Source organism: Sus scrofa, chromosome 18 (assembly GCF_054392235.1).
Source record: "Sus scrofa isolate SSC_HxYL_T2T_F1_AM1 chromosome 18, Sscrofa_HxYL_maternal_Yorkshire_Landrace_v2.0, whole genome shotgun sequence".
In the NCBI taxonomy this organism is placed as follows: Eukaryota; Metazoa; Chordata; class Mammalia; order Artiodactyla; family Suidae; genus Sus; species Sus scrofa.
Genome location: NC_139400.1, coordinates 63,855,343 through 63,879,490, shown reverse-complemented (window position 1 = coordinate 63,879,490; position 24,148 = coordinate 63,855,343). Strand labels below are relative to the sequence as shown.

The window sequence follows — 24,148 nt, the reverse complement described above, 5'->3', positions numbered from 1 at the left end:
CAGTGGGTTAACGATCCGGCGTTGCCGTGAGCTGTGGTGTAGGTTGCAGATGTGGCTCGGATCTCACGTTGCTGTGGCTCTGGCGTAGGCTGGCAGCTACAGCTCCTATTAGACCCCTGGCCTGGGAACCTCCATATGCCACAGGAGCGGCCCAAGAAATGGCAAAAAGACAAAAAACAAACAAACAAACAAAAAAAAAACCCAGTCTTTTGACCGTGGAAACATGACAGTGGTAAACCTTCCAGAAGATAGTCTGGATGAAGCTTGGACTGATCCAAATTAAAACACAACAAAACCTCAAGCCTCTGTGGCCTTAAGAACCACATGTCACTGTGTTTCATACCACTTCCATGACTGAGATCCAGGGTACTGAGGACCCCCAGAAAGACAGGTTTGTGTTTCCCATTCCCTACTGAGTGAGGGATAGCCACGCGCAGGTTGGGGCTTTTGAGCGAGGCTCACTGGTCTGATTCTGTAAACCCTCTCTTTCCGTTTGTAAATGTTTCCTTAACAGCTCACAGCATTCACTTTCCCAGAGGTGCATCCTGACACCAGGGCACTGCTAGAAGGACGTGCGTGGCATAACTTGGCAGGAAGTCATTGGAAAAGGCCCTTGAGCCCTTCGTGGGCGTTAACCACTGGCATTAGCAGGAGGGGTACAGCAGGTTGAGTGTGGCACATAGTAAGTGCTCGATGAATGCTCAGCAAGCTCTGTGGTTGTGTTAATTGGTGTTTTCGGGCTGATTATTTGTTATCATTGGAAAAGTAAATGCCCCCTAGTTCGTGGACAGCTTCCACCCTCCCCCTTCCTTCTGGCAGGTAGCCTGTACTAATGGCCTCACGTCGCAGCTCCCAGAGTAATGCAGCCCTGCTTTCCTAGGGGGCCGTCTTCCCTCTATTCCTCTTTATTCCCTTCCTCTTTCTCCTTCAAACGCCCCCACTGACCTCGCAGATCTCTTACTTCCATCCTGGATGGCGCCTGCAGAGCAGCAGGAGTGGTGGGTCAGGGATGGTCCTACATCTCAGATGGCCCTGAGCATGACATGCAAGACATCAAGTTACCTTTAAAACATTCAGGTGGAGTCACTCACTTTTCTAGTCTTTAGACAGAAGACCTAGAATTTGGGTAAACAACCTGCCACAAGTTAGTTATTTCATCTTTTTGCTATGCTTGTCCTGTGAGGAAATCCTGCCAATTAAAGTAGGAGACTCTTAATCGTGGTGATAGCAATGCAGGTAACAGCAGTGAGAACAGGAACAGTGGTATGACAGTAAGAACGTGGTAGAAATACTCGATTTCTCCTGATCTGTTGATCGAGTTCCACATTCAACTTCCTATCCCTTCAGTATTCCTGTTTTAGACGTTCGAACAGCACCAGTCGGGTCCCCGAGTTTATGGATCTGAATCTGCCTTGTGGCCGGGGGTCCTTTGGACACTGGTGGGAACACAGTGTTTTGATTTCCATTTTTAACTCCAACAAGTGACTCTGATCCGATTCGAGGCTGTGTTGGACACTTATCCCCACAGATCCAGGGACTCAAATGGGATTTGTCAACAAAGGCTTATGATCCCGAGCACTGTGGCCGAGAAGTTCCTGGGAACAGAGCTTGCCTGAGGCCCCTGGGACCTCCTGGCCAGTGCCTGCTGGCTGCGGTGTGAGTGGGTCACACCACAAGGGGGCTGGCAGCATCAAGTGTAGGGATGGGAAAGGGGCACCAAGAAGCCCCACATCTGCAAAGTTCCTGCAGTTCTTTCCCATGGAGACGTAGGACTTGGGAGTGACTACGTCAGTCTAGCACCCAGTGCTCTGTGTATAGCATCATCTGAAAGGCTTTCACTTTCTTTTTTTAAAATTAATTTCCTTGAAAATACTTAACACCACTAATTATGAGAGAGATGCAAATCAAAACTACAATGAGTTACCACCTCACACCGGTCAAAATGACCATCTTTAATAAGTCTAGAAATATCAAATGCTGGAGAAGATGTAGAGACAAGGGAACCCTCCTACACTGTTGTAGGAATGTAAATTGGTAGAACCACTATGGAAAACAGTATGGAGGCTCCTCAGAAAACTAAGTATAGAACTACATATGACCCAGCAATCCCATGCCAGAGAAAATCGTAATTCAAAAAGATGCATGCATCCCTATGTTCACTGCAGCCCTATTCACAACAGCCAAGACACGGAAACAACCTCAATGTCCATCGACAGATGAATGGATTAAGAAGATGTGGTACATGTACACAATGGAATACTACTCAGCCATAAAAAGGAATGAAATGCTGTCATTTGCAACAATATGGATTGCAACTAGAGATTCTCATACTAAGTGATGTAAGTCAGAAAGAGAGAGACAAATACCATATGATATCACTTATATGTGGAATCTAACATATGGCACAGATAAACCGATCTAAAGAACAGAAATAGATCCACAGACTTGGAGAGCAGACTTGTGGTTGCCAAGCGGGAGGAGGAGGGGGTGAGTTGGACGGGAGTTGGGGTTAATAGATGCAGACTATTACATGTAGAATGGATAAGCAATGAGATCCTTTGGTATAGCACAAAGAACTGTATCCAGTCTCCTGGGAAAGAACATGATGGAAAATAATATTAAACACGTGTGTGTGTGTGAGAGAGAGAGAGAGAGAGTCACCATGCTGTACAGCAGAAATTGACAGAACATTGTGAATCAACTGTAATAAATTTAAAATTTTTTATTTTGTTGAAATTTAATTGATTTACAATGTTGTATTAATTTCTGCTCTAGAGCAAATTGGTTCATTTACACTGATATGTATTCTTTTTTATATTCTTCTCCCCTGTGGTTTATTACGGGATGAATACAGTTCTCTGGGCTCTAGAGCAGGACCTTGCTGTTTACCCATCCTTACGTGTATGATAGTTTGCACCTGCTAATCCCAAACTCCCAGTCCATCCCTCCCCTACCTTGGCAACCACAGGTCTGTTCTCTATGTCGAAAGGCTTTCACTTTCTTCATCACCCTTCCAAGTTTAGATCCACATACTTTCCAAGTAAGTATTTCTTGGAAATACTGCTCCTCTTTGCTGTGGCTGAAGGAAGATAAAAGGTTGCAATTGACTTTCAGGGTAGAAAGTGATTTTATTAACTGTCTAATAATAAAAAAGAAAAACCTGAACTAATGTGGACCTGAGTCTTTTCAAATATCCATTCTCTGTTCAAGTGTTTTCACTTGAAAAGCGGGGGCAAAGCCCATGCAGGCAGGGCCTGGGATGATGAAAGCTTCCGGGTGACGTGGGATTGTCTCGGTCTGAGTGGCGTGCCTCCGAAATCCTCCCGAGGGAGGGGTCGGGGACTCACCTCCCTTCTTGGGATGAGCAAGATGCTCTATTCCGGAGCAGGGATTTCTCCTTCAATCCCGCTTCCTCTGCAGCAAGCCATCCTTTAGGCTGGAGGGAAGTAAGTGTCACCAGGATACTGTACCCGTGCTCGAGCGCATTACAGGGACAATAGCTCCTGGAGGCTCCCTGATTAAGTAACATGTAAAAGTCACTCTCAGCCAGCTGGCCCGAGAAACTGGCTGCCCACACGGCCGGCACTCTGAGGGTTTGTAAAAGACAGCACGTACCCAGAGAAAGCTTCTGTCCTTTCTAAAGTGAATTTCTCCTATAATATTCCAGATTTTCTTGGGAGCAGCAGTGCCTGGAACACAGCAGGCACTCAGTAAATATGTGTGACCTGAACAAATGAAGATGTATATACAAAGTTCAGTTTTTGTACCATTGATATTTTTCAGGTTTAATAATTTATGATCAAAAGCAAAGAGATAATAAATCACCATGGGGATTTTTTTCACTTGCTGGTATTATGTTAGATAAAATAGTTCTCTTAGAGGCCTGATTATTTCATTTAATTGCACATTTGCAGGGAAACTAACTATTAGATTAGAACTGCCTGAAAAATTTGAAGCCAATAAAAGATTCCCCTGGTAGAAGTGGTTATTGGTTCAAGATAGTTCCAAAATGTACAGACGAGCAAGCCTACCTCTTCCTCTGTGTGCACTTGAGCAAATTACCAAAGGTCGCTGGGGTCTCATTTTCCTTATTTCTCAGGGGTGAGGTTTGGTCTGATGAGTTCCAAGGATCCTGCCAGCTCTGATTCTTATGCGTTTGGCAGAATCCTGGCAGAAGAATCCTCAAATTAGAATTCACGCTTTCACTGTGAGTGCTCCTTAAAGATTTTCATCCTTCATTTTCCTTTTCTCATCAAACCCAACTCTCACACCCATAGGAACACTTTTCCTTCTTGGAATGTAGAGTGGGTTTTCTCTCTTTTCCTGCACTAATCCTATTGCTGTTCCATGGCTTCTACATACTTCCAAAGAAATAAACACATGCTCATAAATGTTGATAATTTGTAGACTCTCTTCATATGCCACCAAACTTTTAGATTTTTGAGATCAAGAAATATACCTGGTTGTTTGTGGCATTGAAAGTACCCAGCACAAGACTGGAATCCAGTAGAGACCAGAGCTATTCACGTATGGACGTGCCAGAAGCTTGTTATAAGTTGCCAGTCCCCCAACCCCCTGGAGATCAACGTCATCAAAATCTCTGGAGGGGGAGCCCTGGAATCAGCATTTTAATAAGCATCCTTGGTGACCCCTCTGTACACTGCAGTTCCACAGCCTCTGCAGCATAGAGCTCAGAAATACGTGTCCACTACAGAATGAATACCGGAGAAAGGGAAACTTACCCTTTGCCCCAACAAAGACCTTAGATTCACAAAGGCGACATCAAGGAGAGAAGACACAGGGGAAAAAAATATCCTGCCCTTAAACCAGTAGTTATTAAGTATCCACTGCCAAGTACCCATTGGCACACTTAGGACAAGGCAGACCCAGGCTCTGTTCCTCTAAAGTTAGTGTAACCATACACTGAACAGGCACTTGTTCAACTTTATGTTGACCCTACTGTCACTTGAAATTCACTGATCAGGGCTGGTTCCTCCCCTGCTCACAAATGACAACTCAAGGAAGTCCCCCAGCCTCTGTGGTCACTCCTAGGTGATACAAACACTACCCTGTTTCAATAAAACAATGTACAGACCATGGTAACAGTCACAAGTCCAGTCTGATTTGCAGTTTCAGCCGCCTCACCTCCCACATCCTCCTCTCTCGGCCACGTGGTGAGCAGAGAGCCTGTATTTGAGGAGAGGAGTCTGTCGGTTCCCTCTCTTTGTTCCCACCTCAGGTTTGGACACCTTCTCCTCTGACTGTCTTCAGTTTCTGTCCCCTTCAGAGGTGGGGAAAGCGGGCAGGTCTGACTGGCGCTCTGCCAGCTGGCCTCATGCTCATGGGGATATACTCTCAGTTGACCCTTTTTCTGAGCATGACTTTGTGGTTTTTTAGAGATCACCCAACCATAGTCTCTCACATATAGATCCCCTGCTGGGAGTGATGCACCACCTCTGTGTTCTCTGTGCTGGCATCTATCCCCCCCTCCGTGGGCTCCCTCAGGCGGGGTCTAAGATGGTCCACGCCAGCGCTGTCCCATGCATGAGGCCCTCATCCGGCCCCAGGAAATCCTCACTCAAACCGGAGGCACCACCCCCCGGGGCCGCCATCTCTTGCCAGCTTCCTCATTGGAGCAGGTAACAAGTCTGTCTCTTACCCTCTGCATTTTCCAAGTAAACACCTGACACAAGGTGACGTGTCCCCACTGCAAGGAGATAAGCAAGCTCTTTTTGTCACTCCATGGAAACTCCTCTTTCTTGAGATCAGGTGAAAGGGAAAAGAGCCCCTACTCTCTGGAGGGAGCTGGACTCATAGAACACCAGTAGCTCTTCCCAAAATGTGATTTAAACTCATATGCCTTTAAGGTGAATGGATTAAGAAGATGGGGTACGTATACACAATGGAATACTACTCAGCCGTGAAAAATAAAATAATGCCATTTGCAGCAACATGGATGCAACTAGAGATGATCACCAAGGGAAGTTAAGTCAGAAAGAGAAAGAGAAACACCGCATGACATCATTTATATGTGGAACCTAAAACATGGCACAAGTGAACCTATCTACAAAGCAGACTCACAGACATAAAGAACAGATTCGTGGTTGCCAAAGGGGAAGGGGGAGGGAGTGGGATGGACTGGGAGTTTAGGGTTAATAGATGCAAATTATTATATTTCGAATGGACAAGCAATGAGGTCCTATAGTATAGCACAGGGAACTCTATCCAATCTCCTGGGTTAGACCGTGATGAAAAATAATGTTAAAAAAATAATGTATGTGTATGTGTGTGTGTGTGTGTGTGTGACTGAGTCACTTTTCTGTACAGCAGAAATTGGCACAACAGTGTAAATCAACTATATTTTAATTTTTGAAAGCTTAGCATGAGTTAAAACCACAATAAATATTTGTGGCTAGAAAAAAACATATGCCTTTATAACATAGGTGAAGAGTTAAGAGGTATCCACTTAATTCTCAGACAACCTCTTTATAAAATCTGCACCTTCGTCCAGCAGGGCCCTGCAGAGTCTGATACCTGCCGCCGTAGCATCAGCTTAAGCCCCCATAACAGAATGAGACAGCAATAGAATATTTAAACATGATGTTAGGAGAAGCTCAGAGAGTAATTGAGCTCACTCAGGATGAATCTCCATGCGGCAGAGAAAGCTTTCAATTCTCCCCAACTGGGAGGCCCAAAGCACAGCCAGGAATTGTCAAGACCTTACCCGAGAGAATAAAAACCGTCAAAGGGCCAGAGTTCCTTTAACCACCTGTGGTGCATCTTCCAGTCTTTGAATCTTTGTCTGAAGACCTACCTCTCCCCATCTATGGACGCCATCAAGGGCCCCATATTTCCCAGAAAGCCAGCTGCCCTTCACCCTAAGCTGTAGCCTGATCCCCCAGCAGAAGTTCTTAGCCTTTGGGTAGATATCTATGGATAGGGGTCTGAAATCCCCTAAAAAGTTAAGTCAAATTTACAAGTATAAACATATCTCTAGGAGAGGAATATATTTTTATCAACTTCTCAAGGAGTTTCATGATCAAAAAACCTTTGAGTCTCCACATGGTCTCAACAGACACAATGCAACGTGCCTAACAAGTGTAGAAGAGACACATATGTACCATAACCAGGTACTTCTTTGCACCTACTATGTGCTGAGGGCAGAAGAGACTACACAGAAAGATGAACTGGGTTCTGAAAGGAGACCGGGGTCATGACAGAGCAGGATGGGGAGAAAGACCATTTCAGGAGGCATATGACAGATGGGAGCAGAAGCACGGGCACAGGAAAGCCAAGGGCGTGTGGCAGATGCCATGCAGGTTGTCCATTGGGCAAGGAGGGCACCCGTAGGAGGATGGCAGAGCCCACACCGGAAAGCGGGGGTGGGAAAGTCGTGAATGGTTTTAACATGAAGGGTAAAGACTTATACTTATTTTGGAGAAATAAAGGGAAATGGTGAAAATCATTGAATGAGAAGAAGTATTAATACATCACATTGTATCACGATTGGGCGTTTGATTGGGCGTTTGCTTGTCTGTTTTCCCAGGTAGACCGTGAATGACCTTTGGGAAAGCAGAATCAGTCTAGTTCATGTTTATGCTTCCTGCACATCCCCCAGCGTGGGGTAGATACTTAATAACTTCTAAAAGAGGGAAGATGTCTAGAAAAGAAGGAAGGAGGAGAGTGGGGGAGGACGAAGGAGGGGGGACAGGAGGGGAGAGGTGATTGCAGGAGGAGAGAGCTTGTCTTTGAAAGTAGACGCATCAGAAGAGAAAACAGGAGGTGGTCGCCCTGGTTCAGCACCAATGAGAGCATTCCTGAGGGAGAGAGTAATGTATTTATGGGATGTTTTGTTGCCATAGAATTTGAGCTCTCATCTTCCTCTAGACAGCTTTTCTACACCTGCCTAGGATTTGTATGTAATGATTTCATTCATTGTAAGTAGGAGGCTCTGTAAGTGGTGTTTAAGAGACACTGTTAGTGAATGTGCCCCCCCCATCCTACACTTTTGCCCCGTTTCCGAGATGAACAGAGTAGGTGTTTGCCAATGGCGGGTACAGCACAGCATGGAACCACAACCCGAGATCGTAACTGACCCAGGAGCCTCCCCATCGGCTTTGCAACGCTTGTCATGCCTGCCTTTCACATCCTGCTAGCCCAGACACACTAAGGACCTGACCTTCAACTCAAACCCTCTTAATCCATTGCTCTATGATGTTTCTCCCCAGATGGGGTGAAATTTGGATCAGTCTGGGTTGTGATGACATTTTTTCCCTCTTCTAAGATTATGATTTAATCTGCCCATCTCAGACCCACCTGAAGCACTTTTCTGTTTTTCCAGATAACCTTTCAGGGCATTCTAAGCTTGTCCTTTCCTCTCTGACCACATCTTATAAAGGTTATTTCATGTTGGATTTCTACAGCACACCTTCAAATGTTGAATCTTTAAATGTTCATTCATTTCCTTTATGAACTTTCTAGTTCATAAACAAAATTATTCTACAGAATGTTAGGACATGGCTCCGGATGTGTCAGAATGGCTTCTTTTGCCTGCATTAAAAGGAACATAGGAATTTGCCTTAGTTTTTTTATATACGTGCATATCCTTCTCCAAAGTTCATTGTGAAGATACTCACATCTTCAGAAATCACATAACTTGTATGTAGTTGCCTAAAAGCAGTGGCTCTTTTTAACCTCAAGAATTCTGCCGTTATATCTCTCCTCGTGTGAGCCAAACCAGAGCAAGCATGTGACACAGTTAGGGTTAAAAGAGTAAGAGGAAATTAACAAGTGGCAAAGCAAACTATGGTTCCCTGCAATTGTCATTTCCGAATTACTCTGTGAACACCTGCTATACGCAGGTTGCTGAGACAAGGCAGGAAGTTGGGGTCGGGAGGAGAACTGAATAAAATACGGTTCCTTTCTGTAGGTAAACCGAAGCAACAAACTGCATATTATTCATTGTAGTACAGGGCACCCTGTGAATGTCCCGTTTCTGGAAGTGCAGAGCCCTACCTAGCAGGCCAACTGCTACTGAACTCTGGCTCCCATATGGGAAGGCGAGTTGCATGGCCACACCTTCTGGATTATTTTTAAGAGAAATGGACTATGCATATTTTATGTAGGCGCTCCTGATTTTTTAATCCTGTCAACCAGTTCAAACTTTCTAAAAGCCCTTTCTCTGTATGGGAGTGGGGCACCCGTCTTTATGTCTGTCCGTGTACTACCAGCTTCTACCTCTGAAATGAGGGTACTCAGAAGAGGTAAGAATGAGTCTGGAAAGGTGGGCTGGAGGCAGAGTGCAGCCAATTTATTCTCCAACACAGGCTGAAAGCTATGGTTTCATTCTCTGATGAATGGGAATTATCCTACATTCTCTTTTTAGTTTTTTAATTAGTGATATAATCCCAGCTATGTTTTAGAAAATTAACTCTGGTGGCAGAGGGGCACTTGACACATGACCTGATAGTGTTTGTTGAATAAATGAATGAGAAAAAGAGGGTGCAGAGAAGGTAAGAGTTTAAGAGGCCAGTCAATAGGCCCTTTCAATGGTCCAGACCAGGCCTAAGGAAGCTACACTCAGGAAGATGGAAATGGCAAGAAAGTAAGACACGCAGCAACGGACCGAGAGGCAGAGTGATGCCTTTGTGGAGATCATTAATGCTGGTCACCAAATTTTTCCGACTCTCCCCCTCTCTGGGACTTGACAGTATGGCGCCTCCGGGCCCCCTTGCATTGTAGGGGTGCCATGTGACAAGTGCTCCAGAGAGCTGTGAGAGAAAGTGACAGGGTTCATTCCCACCCGAAAAAGCCCTCTATCCTTTTCAAATCATGTGCAACAGTCAAGCTAGTGACTGCCCCATTAGCTGGGTACCTATGTGACTACACTAAGCTAAGACTCCCTGTCAACTTATGATGGCACGAAACTTTGTTGGACTAAGCCAGTGCTGCTGGGGGCTGCTTGTTACCGCAATAGAACTAACCTATACTGACTGATAAACTAAAACGAAAGTCATTTGAATTCCTATAGCAAGCTCAACTCAACCAGCCTGGCAAAAATCCATGAGGCATTGGCAGAAACACTTCTACCCACGTTCCACATTACAGTCTAACCCAATTGATATTCCAGCATCTATTGCTTTTTATGAAGTTTCCCAGGATTCTTTTTTTTTTTTTTTTTTTTTTACCCAGGACTCTTTTCTTCCAGTAGTGTTATCATTAGTGTAATTAATGATTTCACTAAAAGTATATGTTGTCTTCTTGTTTAACTTATATGAACACCTAAAATAAACTATGTAAAGTGAATGACTCATTTGCACATCAGTACAAAATAACCAAATTACCCATACAGTGTATTACTTATCCTACTAAAGAATTCTACTTGTAGCGATGGAAAGAGAAAATAAGACTGAGGAGGGGAATGATGTTTATGACGTAATGAGGAAATTTAAATAGCAAATATTTTGCTACCCAAAGTCAATTGTTACAGGTTTCTTTCCTATGAATCTAGAATAGAATTGCAAATCTGACAAGAGTATGTTTTTATTTCTGTGTCTCCAAATATTAAAATAGATGTAGCTTCAAGAAACTTTTGTAATTTATTGTGCAGGCCAAGGAAAGCTAGAACACATATGGTCCTAGAATCATATCTGAGTTTAGATTTCTTCACTTGTAAAGCGGGGAGATATGTGCGCCATCTCCTCTTCTCAGAAAATCAGAAAGAATCAAGAAAGTATGATCTGGAAAGCTTTCGGCAACCCAGAAGTTGTTGTATAGGGACAAAACTGAACTGCCTGCTTATGGAATTTAAAGTTCAGCCCATATCAGGAAGATTTGTGGTGGTCTGGGGGAATTTAAAACGAAGAGAACATAGTCAGATTCTTAAAAGGAAATGTCTTGCAGTGCAGACCATGTCCACAGGCTTCTGGGGAAATCAGCCACCGTATCTTTGTCACTTAACTTTTTTTAATCTCAACTGACAGATCACTGGAGAATAACTGTAGGGAATAATCCCCACGCTGGCAGAGGGGATGGATTAAATCAACCATGAGAATAAGCACTGGCCCATGTGCCTATAGCCTAAAAGAAATCTGAGCGAACACAGTGCTGTGTTTAAACCAGGCGCCGTATCCATCGAACTCCCTGTAGCATTTTCTCCTGCAAATGTCCATTTGAAGGGAAAGGCAAATGCTGATGCGCTGAAAGCCAGGGTATATTTTGTTCACCTGCTAAGCTTAAAAAATTGTGCCATTAATAATAATAATGTAATATAAATATTATTTATAATATTTAAATATAAAAGAATAAAAATTTTAAATGATGCTATTAGTTTATCAGCATATAAAGGAATATAAAATGAGCATGTCTCCCTTATCCATCATTTCATTTTCAGAGAATACGGTTGCACTTCTACCCTAATAATGTTTAAATATCCCGGGAAAAACCATGCTCAGTAAATGGTAGCTATAATTTTAAACCTTTTAACCTCGAGTTAAAAGGGGGGTTGGCCCTCTGAGAAGGGGTCGTCAAGGTTGTAAATAACTGGTTTTCACATTTAAGGAGGAGAAATAATGGGATTGAATGTTACACAAGTGCTTCGTTGAGCTGCCTTCTAATTCACCCAAATGCATCTTCCGTCATTAAACCAGTGCGGCGTTCGGAAGGGAGGGTGGCACATCAGGGCTGTGCTCTTCGTCTCAGACTCTAAAAACTCAGCAAACAAAACCGCCTTGACCATCCACCTAGAGGAGAAGGAGCAGAGCACAGAGAACTGACACACCCAAGCAGCACCTTGTTTCAGCCAGATTCTTTACCAAGCCTCCGCCAAACTCCGTGAGAGAAGGAAACCAGTTAGGATTCTCTGATGAATAAATTTGGTCTCATCTGTGGAGCAAATGGATTTCAAATCAAGAGTGAATGTTTCCGTACACAGTCTATGATTCCCTGCAGGTCACGGAAAAAATCAATCAAGCAAAATCAAGGAACATGTAGAATCTATCCAGTGGAATTTAGTCAAAATGCACACTCAAAACCCTGCAAGTTCTAATTTGATATGGTGTTACCACCTGAAGAAGACTTGAAAATCTGATGGCAATGCACAGGAGGGGGTTGTTCAAATCTTTTTTCTGAAGAAAAGTTTTATTTTTTATATTTGTTGGTCTGTTTATTTATTTATTTTTAGGGCTGCACCTGCAGCATGTGGAGGTTCCCAGTCTAGGAGTCGAATCAGAGCTGTAGGTGCCAGCCTACACCACAGCCACAGCAACACCAGATCCTTAACCCACTGAGCAAGGCCAGGGATCCGACCCACATCCTCATGGATGTTGGTCAGGTTCATAACCTGCTGAGCCACAACGAGGATTCCTTATTTTTAAAAGTTTCGTATTGCTGGAGCTCCGTTTTCCTTGCTCGTGCCGTGCGCTCCTTTGAGAAGAAGATACGCATATGCCAGGTTCCTCAGAGCTAAAAATCTGTAACAGGAATGCTTTCCCAGTGCTTGGGGAGCGTTCTGCTAGCCCCAGGCTGTCCTGGCCAGTCATAGCAAGTTCCAGCTCTGAGTTCCCATCTTTGAACCTTTCAAAAGTACTTTTTGTATTTCTTTCTCCTTTCCTATTAGACTGCCTGAAAGGCGTGGCCTTCAAGGAAATGGAATTTTTGGGAAATTCATAGGCACATACTCTTAACAACTTTAAAAGTACATTTTTAATCAGCCAGAGATGTTCATTATACTCTTTTAAAGTTTCTCTTCAGCATGAATTAACCAGTTTCAGCACACTGGGTGAGCATGGTTATAGACGAATCCATGCAGTCTTATCTGGGGCAAACTTGAGAATTTCATTATATTGAAAATAGCACATTATTCCTCCAGAGACCCTGATATATAACGTATATATCATATATATAAAGGTTTGTAAGTGTGTATATAATACATTCTACATGTGACATGAGGCGTGTGTGGACATTGTATATATGTACTTTGTCTATATCATACATATGTACGTTGTGTTACATACATGCTGCAAATATGTACAGTGTCCATATATATCCATCCTTCACGGTACATTGTCTGTGTACCTTATATATACATTGTGTGTGGGGGGGTGTATGTGAGTTGCATGTACACTGTGTATATACATGTATCTGTAATCCTCCATCTATAAAATGGTCGTGTCCGACTACATCAGATAGATACACCCTCAGGTTACTCCTGAATGGGTCCTTCGTAATATTAGTTCCACACTCTTGCATAAATTTGGGTCCAAAAAAGCAAGATAATGGCGTTCCAAAGTCAAATTCGTTTGGTCCGTGTTAGATGAAAAATGTTAATCAGGGAGTTCCCGTCGTGGCGCAGTGGTTAACGAATCCGACTAGGAACCATGAGGTTGCCGGTTCGGTCCCTGCCCTTGCTCAGTGGGTTAATGATCTGGCGTTGCTGTGGCTCTGGCGTAGGCCCGTGGCTACAGCTCCGATTCGACCCCTAGCCTGGGAATCTCCATATGGCGCGGAAGTGGCCCAAGAAATAGCAAGAAAAAAAAATGTTAATCAGGTTTCTTTAATGCTGACGTTCTAAGTCATTAATAGTCTCATGCTAACCATGGATTTCCAAAACTAGGAGACAGCATGTCAAGTCTCATCACCCATTTGAACATGGTACGTCTTCCAGTCATGGGACGTATCTGGGGACTAGCAGCCTGTAGATTGATCTCTGGGAACAGGGCTCAGACTATCAGGAACAAATGTCTATTGTGGACTTTTCCAAAAAAGTTTCATGCCACAGTGTCATCGGCAAAGCCCGAGGCAAATCCAGTCCCACCCAGGGTCTAGATCTCCGTGTAAGGAGCTCAAGAAACTCAATCCAAACAGTGTCCTGGGACAGACTGAATGTCACAGTGTCTCAGCGAGGCTCCTTTCCACGCTCAGAATTAGGTCCCCAAGGCAATCACGCTGCATTCCTGCTCTCGGGCCTTAAAGATTTACTTCCATGTTTCTAAAAACTTTCCATTGACCTCTGACTTTTGATGTATTAGCTTTCTGTATCACTTGTTCATTTCTGCTACAGTGTATTTGGATTGCGCTCACTTAGAGCCTCTCCGCTTTGTCTTCCTCCCCTCTCTTCATAGAAGCACAGAGAGCTATCTTCAGTTAACTGTGCAACTTTAAATAGCACATTTAAATCCCCATTTGTTCTGTCCACTACAGAGGTGTTTCTTCATTCCCCACTCCGTGCTCTGGTCCTTACGCCTCTCTTCCCTCCCACCAAGCTCTCACTTCTGCATTGTCATGTACGTGTATGATGATAGCATTTGCGTTCTCATTAAATCCTTCCTGCCTTGTTTACAGGTTGTTTCAAAAACTGAAATCCAGGAAACACTCTTAACCTTAATATAGCAACCTAATGATTTTCTGCAGAGCCAAAACTATACTGTGGTCAGGGGTCTTTCTCAGTTTGGTTTTTAGTGCCTCTCAAAGAAAATACTCAAATAGCTTATCCTTCCATGTTCTACCAAACATCAAAATTATGCCACATCTTGCACAACTGGGTCATGTTTCTCTTTTATTATTTTTTGAAAATTATTTTTATTAAATTATGGTTAATTTACACTGTTGTATCCATTTCTTCTGTATAGTATAGTGACCCAGTCATGCATATATATATACATTCTTCTTAAAAAATTTTTTCCATTACAGTTGATTTACGATGTTCTGTCAATTTCTGCCATTATCAAAGTGACCCAGTTATATACATTCTTTTCTCATGCTGTCTTCCATCACGTTCTGTCCCAAGAGACTGGATATAGTTCCCTGTGCTGTGCAGTAGGATCTCATGGCCTATCTATTCTAAATGTAATAGTTTGTATCTACCAACCCCAAACTCCCCATCCATCCCACTCTCTCTTTCCTCCCCCTTGGCAACCCCAAGTCTGTTCTCCATGTCTGCGAGTCTGTTTCTGCTCATTTGTGCTGTATTTTAGAGTGTTTCTTATTAAAGTATATATTCTCTCTTCTATTGTTTATTTTGCCTGAAGTGTCTTATTGTCCATCCTTTTTTGAATTATGAGAAGAAATGTACACCCTCTGTGGGAGTGGCACTGAATTATGAGAAGAAATGTACACCCTCTGTGGGAGTGGCACTGAATTATGAGAAGAAATGTACACCCTCTGTGGGAGTGGCACTGAATTATGAGAAGAAATGTACACCCTCTGTGGGAGTGGCACCATCGTCTAGCTTCTTACCTTTTCTGTAGTATTGGATCCGTTCCGTTTTTCTTCTTGGAGCTCAAGAACTTCTTCTAATTTGGAACAGCTGCATCATTTCTAGATTGTGGCTTTCCCAGACAGCCTTTGTTTTCTCTGAAGTGTCTAGTTTCCTTTTTTTTTTTTTCTTCTTCTTCTTTTTTTTTTTTTTTTTTTCATAGTCTCAAACTCTTCCAAAAGCACACACATTTTATCACGTCTGTGGAATCATCCTTTATTCTGGACGTGTTTCACTGGAACGCTTCCTAAATGCTGCAGCCTGGACCGGCTACTTCTCTGAACTCCCAGACAGCTGCTCCTTTATATTCTTCTGAGGAACACCCACTAATTCCTAGATCCTAAATCTTCCTCTTCCTTGGTTCATCACCTTATTTTGCTGAGGCATCTATTCAACTTCCTAAGAAAAAGTATGTAAAGATGAGCTAAGTCCTGGAAGTTCCCATTGTGGCTCCCCAGTAACAAGCCTGACTAGTCTCCATAAGGACGTGGGTTTGATCCCTGGCCTCACTCATTGGGTTAAGGATCCAGCGTTGCCATGAGCTGGGGTGTACGTCATAGATGTGGCTCGGATCTGGCATTGCTGTGGCTCTGGTGTAGGCTATAGCTCCAATTTGAGCCCTAGCCCGGGAACTTCCATATGCTGCGGGTGAGACTCTAAAAAGCAAAAAATATATATGTGTGTGTGTGTGTACACACATATATATATACATTAAGTCCTGGTAAGTCCCAAAATAGGCCTCTTCTTCCACTCTTGCTGTTGACAGGGAGTTTTGCCAACAATAAAATTCTTGGCTGGAGATCATTTTCTTTCAGAACGTGAAGGCCGTTGCTCCAATGATTATAGCTTTTTATTGTTTAGCTTATGAGAAGTATGGTGCCCATTTGATTTAAGTTTCTTGTGGACTTTCTATTTGTCTCTCTGAAATCTTTTTTTTTTTTTTTAGGGTTTATCTTCGGTGTTCTGCCGTGCATAAGGGAACTCTCAGTATCCCCGGGCGGAGGGGGGGGGCTTTCCTTTCACCCGGGTTGGTGCTCAGTAGAAGCTGGATGGACTTCGGGGGGCTTGGAGGAGGGATTGAGGGCTCAGAGCGTTGGGGGGAGACTGTGAGCTGACTGGTTTTCTCAGAGTTAGAAGGACTTTGGTGTGCCTCGGCCACACTGGAAATCTTCATTCCTCCCCAATCTTTCAGTTTCTTTAGAGGAGAGCCTTTCCACTCTTTTTCTGGGCGCCTAGGCCATTCTGCAGGCAGAGATGTTGGGAGGTCAGCTGTTCCAGAGAAAGGCCTCAGCAAACCCCTCTGGGAATTCAGGGGGAACCTGCCACCTCTGAGTCCTCAGTCTGTCTGACACATCGCGGGACAGGTGCGGCTCCCCTCGGGAAGGGCCTTGCCACCACTTGATCCTTGGCTTTACGGTGGGAGTGTGTCCTTTCACATTCCATCTTCCATATTTAGTGGGGCATCTCAGAGCTAACATGTCTCAGACACTCTAGACAAGGTGCTCCCCCAAATGCCAACAAAGGCAGTAAGCGGTGTTGAATGGCTCTACCAGCTAAAAGAAGGTGCTAAAGCATTCTGGAAGAGTCCCAAGTGTCTGTTTTCTGGTCTTTCCAATCAGTGACTTTATTTTGATAGTTTTTGCTAATAGAAGAACAGACTCGCTTTCTGAAAAGAAATAGTCTCAAAGTTATGAAGATTGAGAAACAAGCTGCTCAGGTTAAAGGCCACAGGAAGAGCCTTCTCCTCCTGGATGGGGCTGCTAGGAGCCCCAAGGCCAGTGGCTCCTGATCCCCAAGGGGGTGCTTTAGAATGCAGACTTTGTCCTATGCTCTGGCATACACTCGTCTAACAAGCTCCCCAGGTGATTCTGGCCCATAATTTAAGCTAGAGTTGGTGAAAACAACTGACCTAAGAAGGAAGCTTGTGTGGTTCAGGCGATGTATGGAAATTTGTGGAGATATCTTCATTGGAAGAATTTCGCTCTTTGTTTTTCCCTGACATCTCAAGAAATGCGCAGATCTCTGCCTTACATACCAAAGAAGCAAATGACAGATTAAAGATATGTATATACAACCTTTGAGGCAGAACTGACTTTATTTGGGGGCATCGGCATGGTTGCCAAAAATAATGGTGAATTTTTCAGAAAGTCTTCACCTTCTGCACTTTTTCAAAATCCCAAGTCCCCAACACACGCTTTCCATCTACTTCGCAAAACGTCTGTGCAGGCCAGGGATGCGCTTAATGAGGGTGCCAAGGCGAGTTCATGACCTTCATCATTGCCTCGGCCACCTTACCGGTTTTCACTTGGGAGGTTTGGGGAGGGGGAAGACGTCTCATTTTGCCAACTCAGATTCTTCTAGCCGGGTTGTTCTAGATTCCTTTTTTCCTTTTTGTTCTAGGGATTTCAGTAGGCAACAAACGTGAACAGTCAATAGAGGTAGGGAGGCTAAGGCCGCATCCATCAGGGAGCATGGGTTTCCTTTTCAGTGGCCCAGGAGCCCACCGATTTACAAAACTGGGGTTGACCCGGGAGTCACTGTCCCAGTGAAGGGACAAGCCCATACGGAGAGCTCTTAGATGCCATCTGACAATAGAAATGACACAGCCCAGAGTGCTACGGACTAAGCTGAGGCCCCACTCCGTTACTTTCCTTAAAATGTCACCACTCTGGGCACAGTGTTGCTGCTGCCCAGTGTCTGTGTGTAGAGGAAACATTCTCTCACCATCAAGGCAAACTTGTGACACGAATAAAGTGCACGGTGGCCCTTCCCCACCTCCCAGCCTCGGGCCTCTCACACCCCTTCCGTCGACCGCGTGTCCCTGCTCTTCTAATGACTCCTGGCTCACACTCAAATCAGCATCTTTATCCTCCAAGGGCTCATGTACATTTCATATCAGCAGGCTCCCAAAACATTGTGCCTGCAGCAGGGCAGAGGTTCAACTCTACAAGGGACAAGGTGAACAAGATACACTCTCCCAGGAGCTGAGTGATTCATCACCGAGCGGACACCTTCAAATGAGCCTGCCTTAGCCAGGTGCCTGTGCCACCTCTTCCCAACCAAGGGCAGGGGCGTGGAGAACAGCCCTCTGCGAGTGGGTAGTTATCTTTGCTCCAACCCTCAGGAGGAACTAGGTTGCCGCTGATTGGTTATGGCAAGAAGCGTTGCCGAGTGGCAGACCCAAGACCACTCATGCGGGATGGTCACTAGCCTTGCTGAGCCCAAGTTCGATGTGCTTATAACATGGCAGTGATATCACCTATCCACACGGTTGTCCTAAAACGTTCCTTCTTCCTTATTAAATGAAAGTGCTTTCTAAATTGTGAAGCCCTGTCTTATTTTGAACCCTAACTGCCATCCCTGTTCACGTGCCCAGAGTCCAGTTTCAGCAACATTTCTTTTTTTTCTTCTGTTTTGTTTTGTTTTCAGGGCCACACCTGTGGCATATGGAGGTTCCCAGGCTAGGGGTCAAATCGGAGCTGCTGCTACCAGAGCCACAGCAACACCAGATCCAAGCTTCGACTTCGACCTACACCACAGCTCACCGAAACGCCAGATCCTTAACTCACTGAGGGGGACCAGGGATCGAACCCACATCCTCATGGATACTAGTCGGGTTCATAACCACTGAACCACAATGGGAACTTCTGCAGCAGCGTTTCTAAAGGGGTGTCTAGGAGTGGGCCCACGGTCCGTGCTGACAGCAATCCATTGCTCTCACGCCAGGCCTGTGTCTCCTCATCTCCAGCAGACACAGCATTTTCCTCCCTGTGCTTCCGGCATCGGGGCCCTGGCCACGGCTCCCTCTGCTCTGCCAGGCACAGCCCTGGCCCTGGAGACTACACAGCCCTGCAGAGTAGAGAAGGAGGATTTCTCTTCCCTCGTGGTGTAGTTTGGTCTCCAGAGTGTGCATCTGGAAAACAACTGTTCTCAATTAATATTCCTATTAGAGTAAAATACACACTGGCTAAAACTGGCCATTTTGACCATCTTGAAGGGTACAATTCAGGGACATTAAGTACATGCAGAATGTTGCCCAGCCCTCTCACCACTGTCTAGTTCTAGCACGTTTTCCTCCCCCACCCCCCGCAAGGAACCCGTGAGCAGTTATTCTCTCATCTTCCTCCCTCAGCCTCTGACCACCACTCATCTGCTGTCTGTCTCTGTGGTTTCACCTATTCTGCTCATTCCATGTAAGTGGAAGTATACCGTGTGTGGTCTCTGGCGTCTGGCTTCTTGCACTTGGCAGCAAGTTCAAGGTTGCCCTTGGTGCTCTTCCTTGGTGCTCTTTCCCTCCCTCTCCCCGGCTTGCCCCAGGGGACTGGGCTAAGGATGGTGAGCGTCAAACTCTTCGCAGGGCTCCCGGTCCCTTTCCGAGATACACCCCATCCGCTTCCTTCCTCCTTAGCGCAGGTCCTCCCCGGTTGGTGAATGGACTGCTGTGAGGCAACTTCAGCCCCAAGCCGGTCCAGAGCTTGTGCTTCTTCCCTGCAGACTCTCAAACCCACGCCTCCAGTTTGCCAACCATGCTCACAGATCCTTGAATGTGGAAAGTCCCAGAAAATGCCGAAGCGGAGCCCCCAGCTAGAGTGATTATAATAGTCCGATGCTGTGCTTTGTGTTAACACAGGTGAGAGCCTGTTGCTAAGAATCACACTCCCTTTAGCGTTGGAGTCCCATTGGGCTTTCTGTGGATCCCAAGGTGTTTCAGTACCTTTGCTAATAAGTACAAGACACACGTACATTTCTCCAGACTCGTTCATGAGCTTGCTCTTCACGTGCAGGTACATCAAGAGGATGTGTTCACTTTTCACATCTCCGCCTCGGAAGCAATTTTATGTAAAAGCCATCCGCTATATTTCGGATACCCCTGTGGTGTGGCTCCACTTGTGTGTGTGCTTTCCTGAGAACACTTTGAACAAAGACTACAAAGGAGAACCCTTTTTCCTAATTTGCAGTTAATATAGAGAAACAACAAATGGAGAAACGCAAGCTTCCTGACTACTCCTTTATCATATTAAATTATTTATTTGGGAAGTTCCAACCCACTTGTTTTGCCATGGTCCTTTCGTCTCTCTAGGAAATTCAGTTTGGTGAAATTTTATTGTGTCGTTCTTTTTCAAAATTCCAAGTTTTTAAAAGTTCAAAACCCTAATGTAAATTTCTGTGCATCTCTTTAAGTTCTTTGGGACCTGCTGCTACTGGAATTAAATTTTACATTCAGCGCTGGCCCATGGAGTGTGTAATAACCAGACAGAGAGGAACTGATCATAAAACCATATGAATACCTTGGAAGAAAGTAAAATGTTTGGTTTTCTATGCACAGGGTCAAAGCTCTAGCCCAACAATCATCATTTCATCAGCAAACATTCTCAGTAGATCAAACATGTCCTTGAACCTTCCTAACTTGTGTTCATGTCTCGGTATGTGTATAAGGAACATTTGGAGGCTTCGTGCCTTAGCATTTTTCACTTTTGTTTTCATGTGATTGTGGAGGTGCCTTTGGCATTTTTTTAAGACTAGAGTTACATTCTTGTACCACGCCCTTGAGCTTTTCTCTGAAGCCAGTACACACCTGAACATTTTTTCTTGCCCGTCATTTCCTGCCTGCAGATGCCAAATTAGTTTATGTCACTCAAAGAGCTTCAGTGGAGGTTAATGCCTTTCCAGGCAAAATGCAGGTTACCGGAAAGACAGAGCCAAGCAATGGGAACTCACCAGCGTAAAGGAGCGAAGGCACATTTGGGGCCACATCTCATGAGAAGGTTAGGGTCTGCTGTACCTGCCCATCTGCCAGTATCTATCTGCCAGTATGTCCCCGTCTTTCCTGATTTCAGATGCTGATGTAGATAAATGCTTTTCTAACCAAAATGAAACAGGATGGTATTTAAGTCAACCATGAAAATAAGCTCAGACACCTGTGCCCCACCACCACCACCTGGAGAAATCAGGACCGGCTTGATCTGAATCAGGCAGGAGGCCAGATGCAATCAGGTTCCACCAAAAGGAGAGATCGAACTTCGCTCCCCCAGGACCCTCCAGACTGCAGAAGATTCTGGGAGGCCAGAATTGAGCTGGGCTCCCAGCTCTTCAATAAAGTGGGATTCTGTACAATAGGAGCAGGGAGAGGGGAAAACGGCAAAACCTAATCATTCTCTTAAAGCTCCAATAGGAGTTCCCGTTGTGGCTCAGCAGTAATAAATCCAACCAGTATCCGTAAGGATGCAGGTTCGATCCCTGGCCCCGTTCAGTGGGTTAAGGATCCAGTGTTACCATGAGCTGTGGTGCAGCTCGTAGAGGAGGCTTGGATCATGCGTTGCTGGGGCTGTGGTGTATGCTGGTGCTGCAGCTCTGATTCAACCCCTAGCCTCTAGGAACTTCCATATGCTGCAAATGCGGCCCTAAAAAGCAAATCAAAGAGAGAGAAAAAAAAAAAACAGCTCCTATAAAGGGTATTTCTTTATGGACTTTATTTTTAGAGCAGCTTTAGGTATGCAGCAAAATTGAGCAGAAAGGTCAAAACATTCCCTTGACTGGGTATCTTGCAGTCCCCTCTCACACAGCATCTCTACCTGTAGAGTCCCAGAGCACTACGGATTGACACGCAAGGCAGGACACACACTGGACGGCACCTTCGAACGGGCCCAGAGTCATTCAGAGACCCAGTGAGGACTTGCCATCCCCACTGGTCCAACATGGAAGCCCACATGGACCTGACAGCACAGAAGGGTCCTCGGCGCCCCTGGGGTCCGTCAAACTGTCATTTCTTCAGTACAGCTATGCCTTGCTCTAAACAAAGTTGATTATATACTTAAAACCTGACTTATACCAAGTGTGAATTGAGGGGTGATCCATCTTCCTACCACTTTCAAAGACAAGCTCCCACCTTCTCCAAGGTCGAAAGTCATCAAGACTGCCTGGAGCCTCTGTTCCAGGCAGTCCACTATTCACAGTGTCCTTCAGAAACATCCCTAAGCCGGGATGTCCCGGGTCTCTAAGCCATGCTGTCCCCGGGTCTCTAAGCCGGGCTGTCCCCGGGTCTCTAAGATGGGCTGTCCCCGGGTCTCTAAGCCGGGCTGTCCCCAGGTCTCTAAGCCATGCTGTCCCCGGGTCTCTAAGATGGGCTGTCCCCGGGTCTCTAAGCCAGGCTGTCCCCGGGTCTCTAAGCCAGGCTGTCCCCGGGTCTCTAAGCCAGGCTGTCCCCGGGTCTCTAAGCCAGGCTGTCCCCGGGTCTCTAAGCCATGCTGTCATTCAGGAGCCTGAAACATCCTCTCTTCTTTCCAAATACAGAGCTCACTCTCTAGAGAGCTCTCTGTCGTCGTTCCGCCTGCTTCATGCACACTGCCGTGGCATCTCTAGCCTCTCCTCCTTCTCCTGGCCCTTTGGGTCAGTTTCCACACCATTGCCCATTTAGGCAAGTAACGGATGTGTATCAAGCATGTACCATTGGCAGAGCTCTGTAACAGGCACCCCAAACCTGGTTATTTCTTATGACTTAATCTTATCTCCACAAATAGACTACAAACACCTTAAAGGCAAGACTATGTCACCTTGCTAAATCCTAACATTACCACACACAGCGTTAGCACCCAGCAGGTTCAATACCTTTTACAAAATGATTCTTAGCTTACCAAAATAATCACTGGTTATTAAAAATAAACATGCCACAGGAATATATTGTACCACACTGGGAACAGAGCAAATATTTTATAACTAAATGGAGCATAACCTTAAAAATTACACGTCACTCTATTTTACACCTACAACTTACTGCTGTACCGCAGGTTTTAAAAAGTTAAGGAGTTCTCTTGTGGTGCAGCAGGCTAAGGATCCAACGTTGTCATAGCAGCAGCTGCTGCTGGGGCGCAGGTTGGATCCCTGGCCTGGGAACTTATACATGCCATGGGTGCAAAAAAAATTTTTTTTTTAATAAAAAATACTTTTTTTAATTTAAAAACAGTTACCGATTGATTTCCTTACAGAGAAAGTTCTCAGATGTGCTCAACATATGGTTCCACAAACATATGTTTTTAAGAACGTCTTTGTTGTATGAAGGTGGGTGTATGATATGCACTTTCAGAACCACTAGATTTTTTTTAGGGAGCATTTTTTTCTTTTTTATAGCCACACCCCTAGCATATGGAAGTTCCCGGGACAGGGATTAGAAGGAGCATTTTTTTTAAATGGGGACTTTCATGTTGCAAACAGGAGTCCTACCTTTGGAAAGCGTGACTAGTTCTAGGGAGAGGAGGAGGGGATAACACTGCAGCCAAGGCCATTGGGTTCCCGCCATTTTATTTATTTGCAGGCTTACGAGAAAGCTTTGAGACTGACCGTCAGGCAAAGAAGGAAGTGAGCTTGCAGCAGAAATTTTCTCTAGCTCATTCTTTGGCCAGACTGTGACCCTGCTGCAGCAATCATTCAGAGCTAGATGGGCATACGAGAACAAATTTAGTGAGCTCTGTGTTAAGCCAGCTTATCCCACCACCGCTTCGTCTTCATAGAACAAGGAAATCTGGAAAGGCGATTTCATCCTCTCAGGTCCGGGCCTGTCCTTCAGGGTCCACTGGGTCTAGTCACCACGGTAAACCATTCCCAGTGGCCGACTAGAACCCTTCCGGTCTAGGGGTTGCTCTGCCCCTCGGATGAGCAGGCAAAAAATTCAGACTCAAGCTTTTGATTCTGCAAAACTGAGAAGCCTATACTATCTTTACATTAAAAAACAAACAAACTAGAAACTGGAAACTCAAATGTCTAAGCGAGTTGGCAGAGGTTTAAAGCAGCAAGTGGAAATGACACCCTTCGTGGTGCTGATGATGCAAAGGAGATGACAGACACTTCAGCTTTCTGTTCTTAACTCCACTTGAGCAGCTGCCAAAGGAGTGAAATGGGCTG

The 24,148-nt window shown here is 45.0% G+C and overlaps 1 protein-coding gene across 4 annotated transcripts in view; it reads left to right on the top strand.

Moving 5' to 3' along the window:
• Positions 1-24,148, top strand: part of POU6F2 (POU class 6 homeobox 2) — a 486,199-nt gene that overhangs the window by 318,154 nt on the left and 143,897 nt on the right. The window lies entirely within an intron of this gene.